This window comes from Ursus arctos, unplaced genomic scaffold, assembly GCF_023065955.2.
Source record: "Ursus arctos isolate Adak ecotype North America unplaced genomic scaffold, UrsArc2.0 scaffold_27, whole genome shotgun sequence".
Lineage (NCBI taxonomy): Eukaryota > Metazoa > Chordata > Mammalia > Carnivora > Ursidae > Ursus > Ursus arctos.
This window is the reverse complement of record NW_026622952.1, coordinates 36,842,114-36,858,567: the sequence shown is the minus strand read 5'-3', so window position 1 is coordinate 36,858,567 and position 16,454 is coordinate 36,842,114.

Sequence of the window (16,454 nt, the reverse complement as noted above, 5' to 3'; positions counted from 1 at the left end):
TGTGGAAGCAACTGATACAACTAGGAAACAGATGAAGAAGATTCCAGCTGATAGGGTAGAAAGAAAAGAGGAGGAAGGATGAGAAGTGAGGAAATTTGTTTGTGTCGGTAAAAGAGCCAAGCCTGTCATAGCTATCGGGAAAGCTCCAGCAGGACAGGGAGAAGATACAAGAGGGAGTATCTACTTCAGGAGCAAGACCCCAGGGGAGTTAGTTAGCAAAGAGAGCTAAGACTCAAGGACAGGGACAGGCCAGCCTCAGAGGGCGTGGGGGAGACTGAGACCTCTGAAACAGTAGAAGGAAATGAGTACATGGGGCCACTCCCTGAGAGCTAGAGGAAGGTGAGGAAGTTCCCCATGGGAGACCTTATCACCTGAGGTATGGGTAAGGGTCCGGTGATGGAAGTGAGATGGAGTAGGAACCTGGTCCCATCCACAGTGCAGAATCAACAAAGAGGCACAAAAGATGGAGTAAAAGCCAAAGGACCAGAGTCAGAGTGAGGACATATCATGCAGAGCACTGTCTCACATGCTGTCCTCCTTTATACCCCAGCACTAAACGTCCAAAGACACATTTTAAAAAATCATTAATATAAATTACTATGACTTTGAATGTCTGATGTAAGTGAGATTTTTCTGATCCAGTCTTTTTAATAGGAAGTAGTATGTCACAGGCTGGGGCTGGTGTTTCCAAGCATGGATTTCAGACTCATACATTGCTCGGTGGGATGCCTGGTTCTGCAATCTGCTTACAGTGAAGTAGACCAAGGTATAAATCCTCCCTGCGACATGGTTTCCTCATCTACAGTGAGCATAAGCATAGTACCAAGCATTACAGATACCTATATTATAGATAGCATAGCATCTAATGTAGAGACGGGTCATCAACCACTACCCTTGGTTTTATTTGTTCATGGATTAGAAATATATAGTGTGATTCCCCTAATTCCTGTGGTCCAGCTACCACCTCTGAGTCCTCTCAAGTCTTCAGAAGCCATGCATACATGTGTTTTGAAGGGACATGACCACAGCTACTCTTCAGGGAGATCCTAGTTGCCTCCACGAGGTGTGAAGTCTCAGCCTCCTGGGTCTCAGACCCTCTCAGCAACGTGCACCCGTCAGTTGATCAATTTAGGGTAGGAAGAGATGTGGAACTCAAGGGGGCTCACATAACTGGGTAGATGATGAGGCCGTTAACCAAAATGGGAATGGAAAAGAGCTTTTTTGCTTTGTTTTTTATATGGGGGAGACGATACTCGCACATGTAGTGTTGGACGTATTTGTTGCCAACATCTAGATGAAGGTGCCTTATGCGGGCAGCTGGGAAGACCTTTCTAGCTTTCAGGAAGAAGTGAGGCAAATCTGGAACAAACTGGGACCTCAGATGTAGCCTAATTCAAAACAGGAATGGACAGATGACTGTACATAGCTTGAGAATATATTACCTCTATCAATAGTATAGTATTACCTCCATTAATATTATGTATTACCTCTATTAAAGCTGCTTTCTGATCATAACATTTTTAATTAATAAAAGATTATAATGATGTCTTTTTAGCCACTTTGTAGAAAAAGATACATATTACAAAAAGTAGGTTTTGTTTTCATGTTTTTTAAGCTGTTGAACATGGTCGCTTAGTATACTTTGATCAAAATATTTAAACTGCCTCCACCAGTTTTTTTTTTTTCCATTTATCTTCACACATGAATTTTAAAAGCAAGTAGTATTTTTTTTATTCCTTTGTCTTAAAAAGGCATGAAATCTTACTGGTCTAATGCAGTTGTTGGGAAGAAATAATGCAAATTAACAAGCACCAGCGAATTAGGCAAACTTCAGTTATTTTATGGAGCCTGGTATTGAGCGAAAGTTATTTTTTTTCTATTAAAGTTACAAATACTACCAATTAAACTTTCCTGGGAAATATAAATAAGAATTAGAAAGAAATGATCTCAGAAAGTTTTGTGTGGGTTAAGTGGACTGTGCATGCATATTGAACAGGGCCTGGCACGCAGGAAGTGCTTGAGGAGTGTCTGCAAGCGTTATTATCATTCTTCTAGAAATGAGCTAAATAGAAAGGCCAGTACTGTTCTCCCAGTTCACTGCTGACTAGTCGGAGTCACGGCTCCTGAGGATGATTCACTCTTCAAGGATAAGGGATGGGAAGCTAATAGTCATACAGCATCACAAGCACCGAGAGGGGAGCGAACACTCATAACAGGTGTGAATGATCCGCCCAGATGATTTCAGAAGTGTGCAAGGCTAACAGGGAGTTTGTGGATCAAGAGGACACCATGTACAAATGAACGAGACATGAAAGAACATTGCAGGTGGTTTGATGGATCTGGGATGTGGGAACAAGAGGGAGATCAGGGTCTGGTGTGGGGTGGGGTGAGCAGAAGGCCTGGCAGTCACCTGCCTTGGATTTCATGTCCAGCTCTGTGATTGCTAATTGGGTACGTGGGAGCAAGTCCCTCCATTTGTAGACCTCTATCTTGCCACCCACAGAGTGGAGGTAATAGCACTCACCTCTGAGGGTGATCATCATACAATAATGAGATTATTGTAAAGGGTCGGCATAGCACCTGACACAGAAGGAAAGGTATTTTTATCACCAGTATCAGGATCAGCCTCATGCTAAGTAGTTTGGATTAATCCTCGGGGAAAAATAGAACCACCATTGGAGCTTCTTTAAGTGGGGAAAATTAATGCTCATGTTTGTGTGTAAAAAAGATGTAATTGTTAACAGTATATCAAATTAAATAAAAAGAGTGAGAAATGGTTATAGAGAGACAGTGACAATACTTCAGGCAAGAGAAAAACCAGCATGAACTAAAGTGGTGGGTCAGGGAGAAAAAAAGTGAGGGATTTATTCAGCCAAGATTCCTATGTATCAGTCACTCTTCTAAGTGTCTGGAATGCATTTCAAACAGTGACTGCTAAACAGTCTTAAAAATAGGCAATCTTAATTCAGTGTGGTATTGCATTAATAGAGATGTCTGGCACGCCCAGGATCTACTCTGTCTGTGGAGAAGCTTCTGGGGCATCACTGAGGAAATGTTTAGGGTCTAAAGAACATGTGCATATTGGCCTGGGAATGTGCTGAGCCCACCATGAAGAAGGAACAGTATGTGCTAAAGCACAGAGGCAAGAAGGATGTGCTCCGAGGACCAATAGCCCTTGGTGTGATTGGAATGCAGTGCGCCTGATATGGAGAGACGGAAAGTAAAACCGGACAAGCAGACCCGAGCCAGATCTCAACGTAAATGTGTCACACTGAGTTAGATAAGAAGGCACTGACTGAGTTCAAGCAAGAAAGTGAATTAGGAAGATTTCCGTTATAAAACATCCAGCACTATAAAAGTAGGAGAGTGAGAAAGGGGGACGCAGGGATGTCAGATAGACGGACAGTGCAAATTACAGGAAGAAATGCTGAAAACCTCAGCTAGGACAGGACAATGGGTCTGGAGAGAAAGTGCTGGAATCAAGAGAAATGGAGAAAGAATTTGGGGGTGAGGGCAGAGGTATAGTTTGATTAACAGTTTACTGGCTTGGGAAAGTCAGATGGAAAAAGAATATTTAGGGGAGAAGATGGTGACACTGGTTTGAGGCTTTTTGAGATGGAGATGGAAGTGGAACATCAAGGTAGAATAGTTCAAAACATGTTTTTTTTTTTTTTTAAAAAAGGAGATTTAGACCAATAGAAATACATTTTAAGCTGCAAACTGAAGCCACATATAAATTTAAATTTTCTAATAGCCATATTAAAAAAGGATAAAAAGAAACAGATGACATCAATTTTATAATATATTCTATGTAACCCAATATATCGAAAAGATTTGAATAAGTAGTCAATATTAAGAAAAAGCAATGATATTTTACAACTGCATGTGTGTGTGTGTTTAAAGTGTGTATTTTACCCTTCACGACACGTCAATTTGAACTAGCCACATTTCAAGAGCTCAGTAGCCACCCGTGGCTAGTCACTGCTGTATTAGACAGCACAGCTCTTGACCTTCAGAGCCCATGCAAAAGATGTCTATTTGAGAGCGACCAGAATAAAAACCTTTCCTGAAGTTGTAAATCCAAGAAAGCTTATTGGGGGGGGGGGGCAAGGGAGGAGTAAGGAGAGCTTTTACAGAGGGGAAGAGGAGAGGGAGGAATTGCCACAACTGCCTCAGAGCTTGATCTTCTCTCTTTTAAGGATGTCAGATATAAGATTAGAGTCTCAGAAATTTGGAGAGACTTTGATTATTCCTGTTGAACTTTTACACAACCAGAAACTGCCACATAATATGCAGAGCCTAGTGCAAGATTAAAATGTGATGTCTCTTATTCAAAAATTGTTAATAATTTCAAGATGATGACCACAGAGTATTAGACCCAACACCTGGCCCTTCTAAGTGCAGGGTCAGGGGCCAAGGCTCAGGTAACAGGCCTGTGCAGCCAACGTTGCACACAACTTGCATTTTTATGCATCATACATGAACGCTCTTGCCTTTTGTGAATCAAATGCAATATATTTAATAAGATGATTAATGAGATAATAATATGGGGTATCACTCCTGGAAGCCAGTCCTTCTGGCTTGAGGAAAAGCAACTTCTTCCCAGGCTGGGGTGCTTGAGATACACGAGTCCTGCCATACGCTCCCCACATACCCCTACGCAGATGGGACCTCAATCATGCCAGAACATCATCACCCCAATTCTTGCCTCATGTTAGGGGGCCCACCGAGCCCCCAACCAAGTAGATATCCAGCAGCTCCTCAACATCATTCTGCCTTCTAGAAAACCATTTTTCCCTACCCCTTCCCATGATAGGAGAGCATCTGACATGGAAGTCTAAAGATGGAGCGTCCTCCTCAGAGAATGGGAGGGGCTTTGGACCAGGGGAACATAACCTGGAATTCCCTCAGACAAGCAGAATACCGAGAGTTTGGGGTGGGTTGTACGTCTGCAGCTCTAGTTCCAGCCCAGTGCTCGGAGATGTATTATTCGAATTTTTTGTTGGTAGCTTTCTGTGAATGGAACTCCATCTATCTTTAAATGCCAACCTAATGACAAATTTCAGAGTCCCTGCAGCACGTTATCTATGAAAGTAGTGGTCCGCTACGTTGAACAGCACCAAGCACCAAACTGGTGCTAGAAACACGAATATCAGTGCGCCTCCCTGCTCTCCTTGCTCCGGTCTCGTTTCCTCCTTCCTCCTCCCCCATCTGACTCCCCATGTCCTTTCTCTGCCCTATCTCTGCAGCCTGTCATTGCTTTATGGGATTATCATAAAAATTCAAATTACAATTTGCCATTTATTATATTTAGTAAACAATTCGATGTTATTTACTCTTGGTTGCTTAGTTTTAACAGTCAGTAAATGATAGTCCTTTTTTCTTTTGATAAAGAAAGTGTGAAAGAAAGACTTGTTCCTATTTGATATCCCATAATTGATTCTCCCTGTGTATGTGCCTTATCAAAGACAAGGTTCCTCTGATCCTGCATGAAAGGCCCCCTGATTTTGCAGGAGAGAAGGGAGCAGCCAGGGCAGGAGCCTGTGGAGAACTGTAGAGGAGAAGGTCCAGGTGTGGACCTGACCATCATGGAGTGTGACCCCTGGCGTGTGACTTAACACCCTTTGGCCACAGGTTTGGTACCTGAGAAATGAGGATGTTATGCCTAGATCGCAGGACCACTCGTTCTGTCATATGAAATAATTTATGCGAAGTACTTATGGCAGTTCTGAGCTCATAGCAGGCTCTCAATAAATAATTATGCTATTACTAAAAACATTTCCTGGCATGAAAGAGAAACGGAGATCTTCCAGAGGTTTTGACATAATAGAACTTGACAGGGCCCAGAGCAAAGCAAGCAAACAAACAGCAACAAACTACACAGAATATATAAAAATAAATTTCCACAATAATTAAATTTACAACTCCTTAATATAAAACCCACCAGACTTCCAATGATCAGTATAGCTCTTAAACTTGAAGTTAACCTTAAAACTCAAAGGAACTTCTAAGAGAATAACGACACACTTACATGTCTTCTGGTCTTGACTGTGTTGTATCACACCAGGGCAAACTAACCTTTTGGTCACAAATTATGCAAAGTAGTAACTGCAAATATGATGTTAGGATAGAATGAGGGAGATCACTATTTTTAAACATCTTAATTTCAAAGAATAACCATCCTGCTTATTAACTATGCTAACAGAGAAGAATCTTAATTAATCCTATAATTCAAAGTACTTGCTTGAGAATGCGTTACATGGTCTTTTTCCAATAGATTTACCTGCTTAATTATGTTTTTCTTGGACTGATCTAAAATTAATCTTCATGTCACATGGTGTTGAGCTTTCTGATCTGCAAGGTCAGTCAGGAATGTAAAATAACAGTAAGTATTCTTACAAATAATAATAATAGCTAGCATTCACTGAATGCATACTGTGTCAGGCAGCTTGCCAAATTCTTTAAATACCTCTCATTGACTATTCACAGAAGCATTCTGATGAGGAATTATTCTCATTTTACGGAAGAGGAAACAGGCTCTAAGAAGCTAAACAAGTTGCACAGGGTCACATATGAGGTAGGATTCAAACTTGGGTCGGCCAGATTCCAAACCCTGTACTCTATTTTTCTAGACTGCCTATTTGTGGGAAGTACAGATCAGCCAAAAGAAAATGCTATAACTTCCATTTTATCGTCCTCTTCATGTTTTTGTTTTGGGCTTTATGAAAACATTCATTTACAAGAATGCACCAAGTTTCTTTATTCAGAAAGACCAGAAATAGCGCAACAATAAAAAGGCAGAGAGAGAGAGAGAGAAAAAAAAAAAATCTAGAAGATCGATAATGATTATTTCTTTGTGCTAAGGTTGTAGATGGTTTTTCCTTCCTTCTTTTTGACTGTCCATATTTTCTAAATCTACTTAACATTATGAAACTTCGAAATAAGGGGGCACAGATAGATGAGGAACAAAGGAAGTCTACGTGGCCCCAATCATGCTTAGACATTTAATGATGATGTTATGATGCTAGGCTACAGAAATTAAAAAGAAAACAAACTGACATACAAAAATCTCCTGAAACAAATATTTTTATCAATTCCCTTTCACTGTTGTAATTGCCTCCACTCTAACTGAGGAGGTGACTTGGAAGATGCACCGCTAGGAAACTGATGGCGGCCATGCTGGTTTTCTGTGCTCAAGGTCACTGGGCCTGTTTACTGGCAGCCATGGTTTTACCTCCGGATTAAGAATGATTAGTTCTACTTTGGAACCAAATACAGTTCAGTTGGAGTTAGGGGAGAATTAAGAGTCCTGTGGCTAAGTACACATTGAACAATTTCCTTTTGTTAAGAGCACTCTGATCTAAAGAAGAAAAGTGGCCACTCTGAGAGTCTGTACTTTTTGGGAAAAACAATCTTTTTTTTTTTTTTTTTTTTTTTGCATTTTTAAGAGATTACCTGGAATGAGAGATAGGAAGTGTGAGCAATAACTTTTTTGATAAATTCCATTTCACAGTAGGTTCAACACACTAGCTGAAAGAGATTACTCATTTAAAATAAGAAAAAAAAGAGGAAAAAAAGAACAATTCGAAAGATCAACTTCAAAGCAGTCACAGTTCAATATCCACTTCCTGACTTGCGTTGCCTAACTTTGTTTGTCCATCATTCCATCATTTATTTTCATCAGCATGAGGTAAGGCTTCCATATGAGTTAGGCACTATACTCTAAGAATGAGACAGAGCTCTTGCCCTCATGAAGCTTATTCTCTTAAGGTCTGTTTATACTTTGCATAGGAGGAATTGCCCAATTCATGAATATATGAGCCTGTATAAACAAAACATATAATCATATGTAATGTGAAAATTTTTTTATTAAACATTTACAATATTCATAAGTGTATTTCCCATATTTTTATTCTTATGTAGGTGGTAAATTTATGCACACCACTGATAATAAAGTATACTTATTCTAATTTAAACAGGTGTAGTTTTTAAGTTGTATTGAAAATTAGCATACATTTCAGAATTAGTACTCAGAAAAACCTTCAAAGTTGCTTATGAAAAATGCCATTTAATCAGCATCATTACAAGCAGCATATTGCGGCATACCTTAAAATCACATTGATATTTTTAATTACTCTTCCCCCATACTCATGGTTTTTAAGTCAATGTTCAAATTTTTCAGAGAATAGACATTAGGGAATATTTATAACCAAGTACCCAAATCAGCTTCTTTCCATTTATGTGATGTGGAAGAGGACAATTTCAGTGATCTGAGTCAATGCTGAGTCACTAAAGTGGCTCATCTCAGAAAAATATGAACAGGGAATCTTGAGTTGTGCCCTTAACTAATAAAGTCAATAGGTGATAAATACATTTTAGTGTATTTATCTGTGAAATGAGAGAGACTTTCTACCAGCCCATGGGACTATTGTAAGAAGGAGGAAGTTAACATTCTTGATATTAAAATCATTACAGTTTCTTTTATTTGAACTGACCATCGAAGAGTGTGAGTGGGTGTGCAAATAAATGGCGTAGAATATGAGTCCATACATTTCTAGGGTCTTTTGAGATGGAAACAATTCCAATTTTAGAATCCCTCAGCTACTCAGGTATCTTCTAATAATTCCTGAAGTTAATAGTCCTTATCCTTTTGGGAAAGCTATTAGTGCATTCTCAACAGATGGAATGACAAAGATACAATGATTTCAGTTGTAGAGCCACAGTGATTATCATGTCAGTGAGAATCTGGAATGTCTTGGTTTAAATGTGGCATTGTGTGTGTGAGTGTGGACACTAATCAGTATGTGCTAAGAGACTGACTGACTTACTTCATTGTTTCTGTGTTTTACATCTTACCCCAATGCCAGTTCCTCTCAGAACAGAGTTAACATAACCACTGATGCAGGGAATGGAGATAAGTCGTGAGAAATAAGACCCTAACGCTCCTACCTCCCTGGAGTCCGTGAAATTAGAGCCATGTTTCATCAGCTTAGACATTAGCAAGGACTGCTCACAAGACTTTTTAGTCATAGTAGATAAATTGTTTCTTGTTGCAATGGAAATGGCGAACACAGCCCATAAGGAACTGCTCACTTTGATTTGGAAACAGCACGAGTTTATATGTATTTCTATGTGTATGAAGAAACTTCAAATTCAAAACTATTGAATTTCCAAATAAAAACTTTGGAACTTCCAAATGCCCTAAGACAGTGAGAAGATGGTTGAGAAGCAAGAACACCAGCAAAATTACATACCCGTTCCTCACTATGTACATTTTCAAGAATTCTTTAATACTTAAAAAGAGTTTAGTGAAATAGTGCATTAAAAATAAAGGTGATGTAAATATTATATGTCTCTTGAATGATTCCATTTTAAGAAACTAATGCATTCTGAAGTTACCATGCAAATTCATCCTTTTAAAAACAAAAATAAAGATGAATTTGTAGAATAAAATTATGTCTTTATTTGATAAATTATATCTAATGTATTATATAAGTTCATTTATATTTCTAACTTATATAATATATAGTTAATATAATTATAATATGTAAATTATAAATGTAACATAACTGATTTGATAAATTATATCTTGACAAATAAAATTATTTTGACTTTATTTTGAATAATTTCTGCATGAAACATGAAAGCTCTAAATATCTTTGTATTTAATTCAAATCCAGATCAGTTGAGCTAGAGTAAGTAAAATTGAGTTCTCGATGGAGATGGTCAGGAATGGAAGGGAGGCAATACCATTTCCCATGAACAGTGAGTCCGTTTCAAAGCAGCACAAAAGTAAGCTTTAAAAATGGACTTTACCCTGATTTTTGAGGGTTCAAGGGACAGGGGGAACAGAACAACATTCTGTTAACTGGAAGAAGAACAAAGACGACCTAACCTGGTCTAGATTGACTCCTCAGGGAATAACTGGAGCCCGCAGCCTGGAGGTGCTCTGAAACCACGGAATCGTGTATTTAGCAGCTCAGGTTCTTTAGTTTACAGGTTGTGGTGTTTGTTACTACCTGAAATTCCAGCACCTTTGTGGTCACCCAAAATAGAATGTGGTGCAGGAGTCCAGGTTGGAGTCTCAAAGCGGTGTTCAAATTGTGCGCCAAGTCTTTTAAAAAGAGGCCAGGGGGATAGATCTTAATCAGCAACATGACAAACAGAGTTCGGGTTACCGAATGGTAGAGCCGAGGCAATTTATAGCTCAGGTTTGGCCGCCAGCGACAGGCATCATTTGCTAAGACCTTTCCAATTCCTTCTTCCCTTACCCCCTATTATATATGTGAATTTAAGGACGACCTGAATCTAGTCCTCTTTGTCTTTTTTTTTTTTTTTTTTGTAGGTAGGATTCATTACAGGGTGTAATTGTAAAATTTGCCCAATAAGCTCATTCTAACATAACGCTACAAAATCAGCTCCCCTGTGGGTTTCTACTTTTTAGGAGAGTTTTACGAAGTGAGCCCTGCATTAATAAAAATAATTTCTCACAAAATTATCTCATCTTAAGCCATTTTTCTACTTATCATAAACAGTGCCATTCTCCTCTGATCATTGACTGATCCTAGGATCACTTTATCCTACTCCACAGTCTGGTCAATGCCGCAATTAAAATTTAATATTAAGCTTCGGAGCTCCAAATTTTACTTTTCTCTGTAAGGTATAGTCTGTTTATTTCTTTCCCCCACTGAATACCTTCTCACTAAAATTATTGGGAGTTTCTACTCTTCCTGTCTATTTTCTTATCTCTTTGAAAACCTCTTTTTGTTGCCTTTGACATTATCCCCTGATACTTAAATGAGTCTACTATTGTAGGTAGCATTACCCTCCAACTTAGTTCACCAGGGCGTGTGAAGGGCATGAAGGGCATATCTCTACCAAAGCTACTTGCACAGGCAAAAGGAAGTAGCAGTTGGTGCTGGAGTAGACTTGGTGCCCAAGATACAGACCGACAGGACTGGGAATTCTCTCCCACCTCAGATCTAGAATACACTGTCAATGCCCTTTCACCCCCACCGCAACAATGCCTCTCAGACCCTGGTCCTAGTAATGGCTTTCCCACAAAGTGATCCTGTGCACCCCAAAAGTCAAACTGTAAAGGGGACAATTAGGTAGGTTGTGTCATGTTTCTTCTAGCTATGATTTAAGGTTAAATGAAAGGTAAGAAATATGGGATTCCAAAATTGGTGCTGAAAATCTCCAAACTGTGCCATATCTGAGAAATACTGTAGGCCAAGATCTAGGGTAGGACCGCTACGTAAAGCCTGCCAACCTAGGATACGTCACCTATGAGTCCCGAAGGTGCAGACACCTGGTTTGGGGAAGAGAGAATGTGGGAGGGGGCAGGAGGGGTTCAGAGAGAAATTAGAAGATTTGAGTTTTATATAAAAACTCCTGTGAATTAAAGAAGAAATCAGACAAAGTTAGCAAAAATCATGGATCTATAAAGTCATTACCATCTTTCTACAATGAAAGAAAATACAGGTAACATATAGAAATAGCCCCATTTAAAGACGCTATTTATCATCCCTTCAGGTACCATAAGGATCACCATGGAGAACCCTTCTCTCTCCCTGCTAAATATGTTGTGTGAAGAAAATGTTGTCCTTTACTCACTCTACTTAAATCTGTTCCCCAGAACATCGGTTCCGTTTGCCAATGCCTGTCTCCCTCAGCTATTTTCACTTAAACAAATGAGGCCTTCTGTGCATGTCTGTGGTTGTTTTAGTTTTCCATTCAGGGTATCCCTGTCTTGGTTCATCTGACACACACACACACACACACACACACACACACACAGTACATTCTAACGACCAGACACTGTTCTAGCAACTGGCTGTGCTTATGTTTTTAGAGGGAGTCTTGTCCTTACGCAGTCTACAGTTCAGTAAGAAAAAGATCCATAAACAGAAACAACAATGTATTAAATCTATATTAAATATATTAAACCCTATTCTGCAACAGGCTCTTAATTAACTGATTTCCACACAGAGTCTCATTCCATCCTCTCAAAACCCTCCCAAACAGGTAGTTGGTATTGTCTGCATTTTATAGACAAGAAAATCAAGGTTCAGACAGATTAATTTGCCCAAAGTGACAGTCCTTGCCACTCAGGAAACTAAGCCTTGAGGTCCGCTCTGTGTGATTCCAAAGCCTTGATTTTTTTTTTTACAATGTAATAATTGCTAAAGTAGAGGGATACTTATATTTCAATTGTCATTCATTATCATTTTAGAAGGAGGATATGTTTGTTTGTAACAAAGATGAATAAGACTATAATTCTGCCTCTCCCATCTGCTAAGCGTATGATAGACTCTTATGAGGGCCTTACAAAGTCAATCTTCTGCTTCTTCCAAGTTATTTCTTTTAATGCCAGTATCTTTCCTCTTCAACCTTCTTCTACTCACCAAATAAGATGATAATGTTGTTGCTTTAAAGAGGCTAAAGCCATAGATAAAGTTAGCAGAGATGAGAACTTTCTTAATCCAGTTGCTTGACAATTCCATGAATTCTTATTTAAAATTAAAATTGAGGGGAAAATACCCATAAGAGTCTGAATATGAGCTATCTGAAATGTTATAAGGAAATTAAATTCAGTATCTAGGTGTGTCTGATCTGTTTCATTTTCCCCATGAACAAAGTAAAAGTACATGTATTTGTGAAGATTAATGAATATATTTGCCAAGATCTTTTTCTGATGTTTAAAAGTTACTAATGATTGCTGTGTGCTGGTTGTGGTTTCCACTCCTCTTAATAATGCTCAAGGGTAATTAATGATATCCCCACTTTTCAAATGAGGGAACTGAGACTCAGAGATCATGCCCAAATCAAAGAGCTGATAAGGGGCAGAACGAGAAAACTAACTGATGACTATTTATCCTCAAAGCCCATGATTTAACTTTATGTTGTGTATCACTGAGACAATGATGATAACAGCAAAACCAACACTTATGAGTACTTATTGTCTATCAGGCATTGTTTTAAAGTTTTGGTTGTTTTTTTTGTTTTGTTTTGGTTTTTTTAGTAATCTCCACACCCAGCATGGGGCTCATCTCATGACCCCAAGATCAAGGGTCTCATACTCTACAGACTGAGCCAGTCAGGCACCCCATATTAGGCATTGTTTTAAAAGCTTTGCATATTTTAACTCATTCTTCCTCATAACAATCATCTGAGTCAAATACTGCTGTAATTCTTATTTCATTAATAAGAGGACTGAGCATGAGGAAATTCAAGGAGCCACGCTGTTGGAAGCAGTACAGTCAGATTTGATCGTTGGCAGACAGCCTCCAGAACCTTGTTGTCAATTATTATGCTCTTGGCAAATATTGATAGAAAGGCAAAATATTTATACATGACTGCCTGTTATAAAATGGAATGTATTATGATTTATAGTCATTTCTTCAATTTATGGTATTTAATCAGAAGTCATGAGACAAGAATGCTTAAAATAATTTCCACATTGTATGTGTTTCTTTAGCTTTATTTAAAACTGGAAAATTTTTGGTTTCCTCATCCAACATACCTTCCCCTCAACTATGACTGTTAGCATTCACCATCTTTAAAAAAAAGTATAAGTAGAAATTTTAAAGGATATTTTAATATTCAAACTCAATATTACCAGCCTTGAATATCTTTTCAAAATTACTTTTTTCTGTAACAAGGACAAATTCTATCATTCAATTTAGATTTTAATGGCTGGGTCAACTACATAGAAGTTCAAAGTTTTCTGAACAATGCTGTGGCCATGGACACTAAGAACAGGATAAACAACGGGTTCCTGTTTTGTATTTCCTGTAGATTATTACTATGTTCTCATTTCTCTTGATTTCACTGATCATTCAATGTTAGTTTGAGGGGAAAAAAAAGGGTCAACTATGTTACCACTATATTTAGAACCAAAAATATTCAAATGATGCAGCTCTTAGGGCTTTAAACACATAGGCTCTGTCATGGCATTTTTCACTCCATTTGGAAGTGATAACAGGCTTGGAAACGGAATACCACCCTGTTGTAAAGACTTATTGTTGATGCCAGAAGTTCTTTCAAAACTTCTGAAACTATAGAGTCTATATATATTTATATAGTCTATTACTATCTTTCCGCCTGTCTAATATCATAAAGTAGTTCTTAGATGATTGTGTCAGGTATGTTTCCAGCTTCAAGTGAGAGATCATCTCAAGTGAGAGGTTGGTTTAGCGCAGACAAGAAGGAGCCCACGGTGGGTTCAACTCCGTCACCCCACCCTGAGCATGCGCCTCCCAGGATGGAATCGGCATTTCTGTTAGCTAAGAGGAGCAGTGCCTGGTTAAGAGGCAAAGGGCAAAGAAGCCTTCCTCCCTGGAGACGCCCTGCTCTTACCGTGTACATGAAGTGTCTTACCTTTAGCTTATTGGCCAGAACTGACTGCAAGAAAATCTGGGAAACTAAGTTTTGAAATAGGCATATTATCAGGATTCTGTAGCAAAGATGAAAGCAAACATAGATTCTCAGTAAGTAGGAAGCAGTGTCTGCCACAGCTGTGTTATGGAATTTATTTTAAAGAGTAATAAGTATGGAAATACAGACTTGATTGTAAAACAAAATGTATCAGAGAGAAACTTCAATGGAAAATGACCCTTAAAGAAATACTTGCTGTAAAAAGAAGGGCACTTGCTAGAAGGCAAAAGGTGAGTATTTGCTCCCCACCCCTCTGCCTGCACACAAAAGACCCACTGCTACAGGCAGCCAGGCTCCCTTGCACCTTCCACTGGAGACCAGTCCAGCTCCAGCTCAGTCCTGAGAGTCTAGATGGATTCCCACAGCCTCCCCATCTTTTTCTGTAAAATTGAGATATCATTACTCATTTCTTGACGTTTCTAACCTACCCCTCCCATAGCATCTAATTTCTTGTGTTTCCTTTTGTGAATAAGACTATTGTTGCTGTTTTTGGTAGGTTGACCTTGCTTGTTAGAGCATTCCCCCCCACCCCAAACCTCTCTATCTGGCATACATAAAGGTAAGAATATTTGTAGGCACACTGAGGGAAACAAGTGAGGTTGCTAACAGCCAGAGGTGACTGGTCCAGGAGCTCCAGCAGCCCCGGGCTTCACATGACAACTAGAGGGATCATTACTGTACCAACATCTGTAAGCCACACAGAACACACAAAGAGGTCGCACAAAGAGGCAGGAAGGTCTGGCTCTGAGGATGGACAACATGAAAGAATTATTAACATGTCCAATCTCTGAAGTTTCCCATTTTCAACTTGCATTCATTTTGGAAGAAGTTTCTCTTAGGCACTTGATATAATTAATCTACAGTTCCTTCTAACCTTTGAATGATGGTCAACTGTTCCTTATTGTTCTTTGCTTATCCATCATCTCTGAGTTTTAAGGACACTTTTCTAACATTCTGTGTATTATTTATGTGTGTGACTATCCTTAAAATTAACTTCTATGGTCATAGTAATGATGAAAATGTGCCATGGATTATTGGGTTAATTCATTTTTCGAATGCCTCAGAAAAGATATTTTTCATACTGTGCCTTGATTTCAAAGTGTTTTACAAATTTGTAAAGAATATGCACAGAAGTACGTCTTCAAACGTTCTTATCTATAACTAGCATCCTTCTGCCCATGGTAGAAGAGAGGATCCCACAGCTTCTAAATAAGGAACAAAGATGTCATCATGTATTGCCTAATGCCTTCTGCAGAACCTACTAGATCATTTATTCAACAAGTATACATTAAGCACTTACTTTGTGCCAGGCACAAATACAATATATGTGCGGGAAATACAATGTGGTGGGAAATACAATGTGAAGGGATAACAGGCGCTTACAGGATAATGGAGGAGAAATACATTGATTGATCACAGAAATAAATGCAACCAAGTTTGACACTCAAGGAAATGCAGAATATGATTGTTCAAGAGTTAAAAACACATGACCTTGGGTGAGTCAGGGAAGCCTTCCTTAGGAAGGGGCACTTTAGCCAAAGGGTGCACAGCATTAACTGCTGAGCAGGGAAGGTGTTCCAGAAAGACAGAACGGTGCACGCAAAAGCCTAAATGTGGCCCATCCTAGGAACTGAAAGACCAGAGAAACTAGAAGAAAGGAGCTAGAAGGTAGGTAGAGAGATGTGGGTGGAGATGTAAGAAGATCGTGCAGAGCTTTAAATAGGCCACTTCGAGAAGGCTTATCTTAAAGATTTTTATACCATAATTAGCAACTGTTGCATATGCCTCAATTTCAATAGAATATAAATATCAAGAAAAGCTAAGTCACGGTTATATAAACAGCAGAGGTACTTTTTAAATATATGTGGGATTCAGACAGCACATATAACACCAATAAAGTTTTAACCAGAAAACTGAGTTTTAACAGGTTTTCAGAAGTTAGTTCTATATAATCTCTTGCATTTGATAATAGTTCTTTAGCCATTCCTTAAGAGTTTCACCTTATTTGGTGAAGT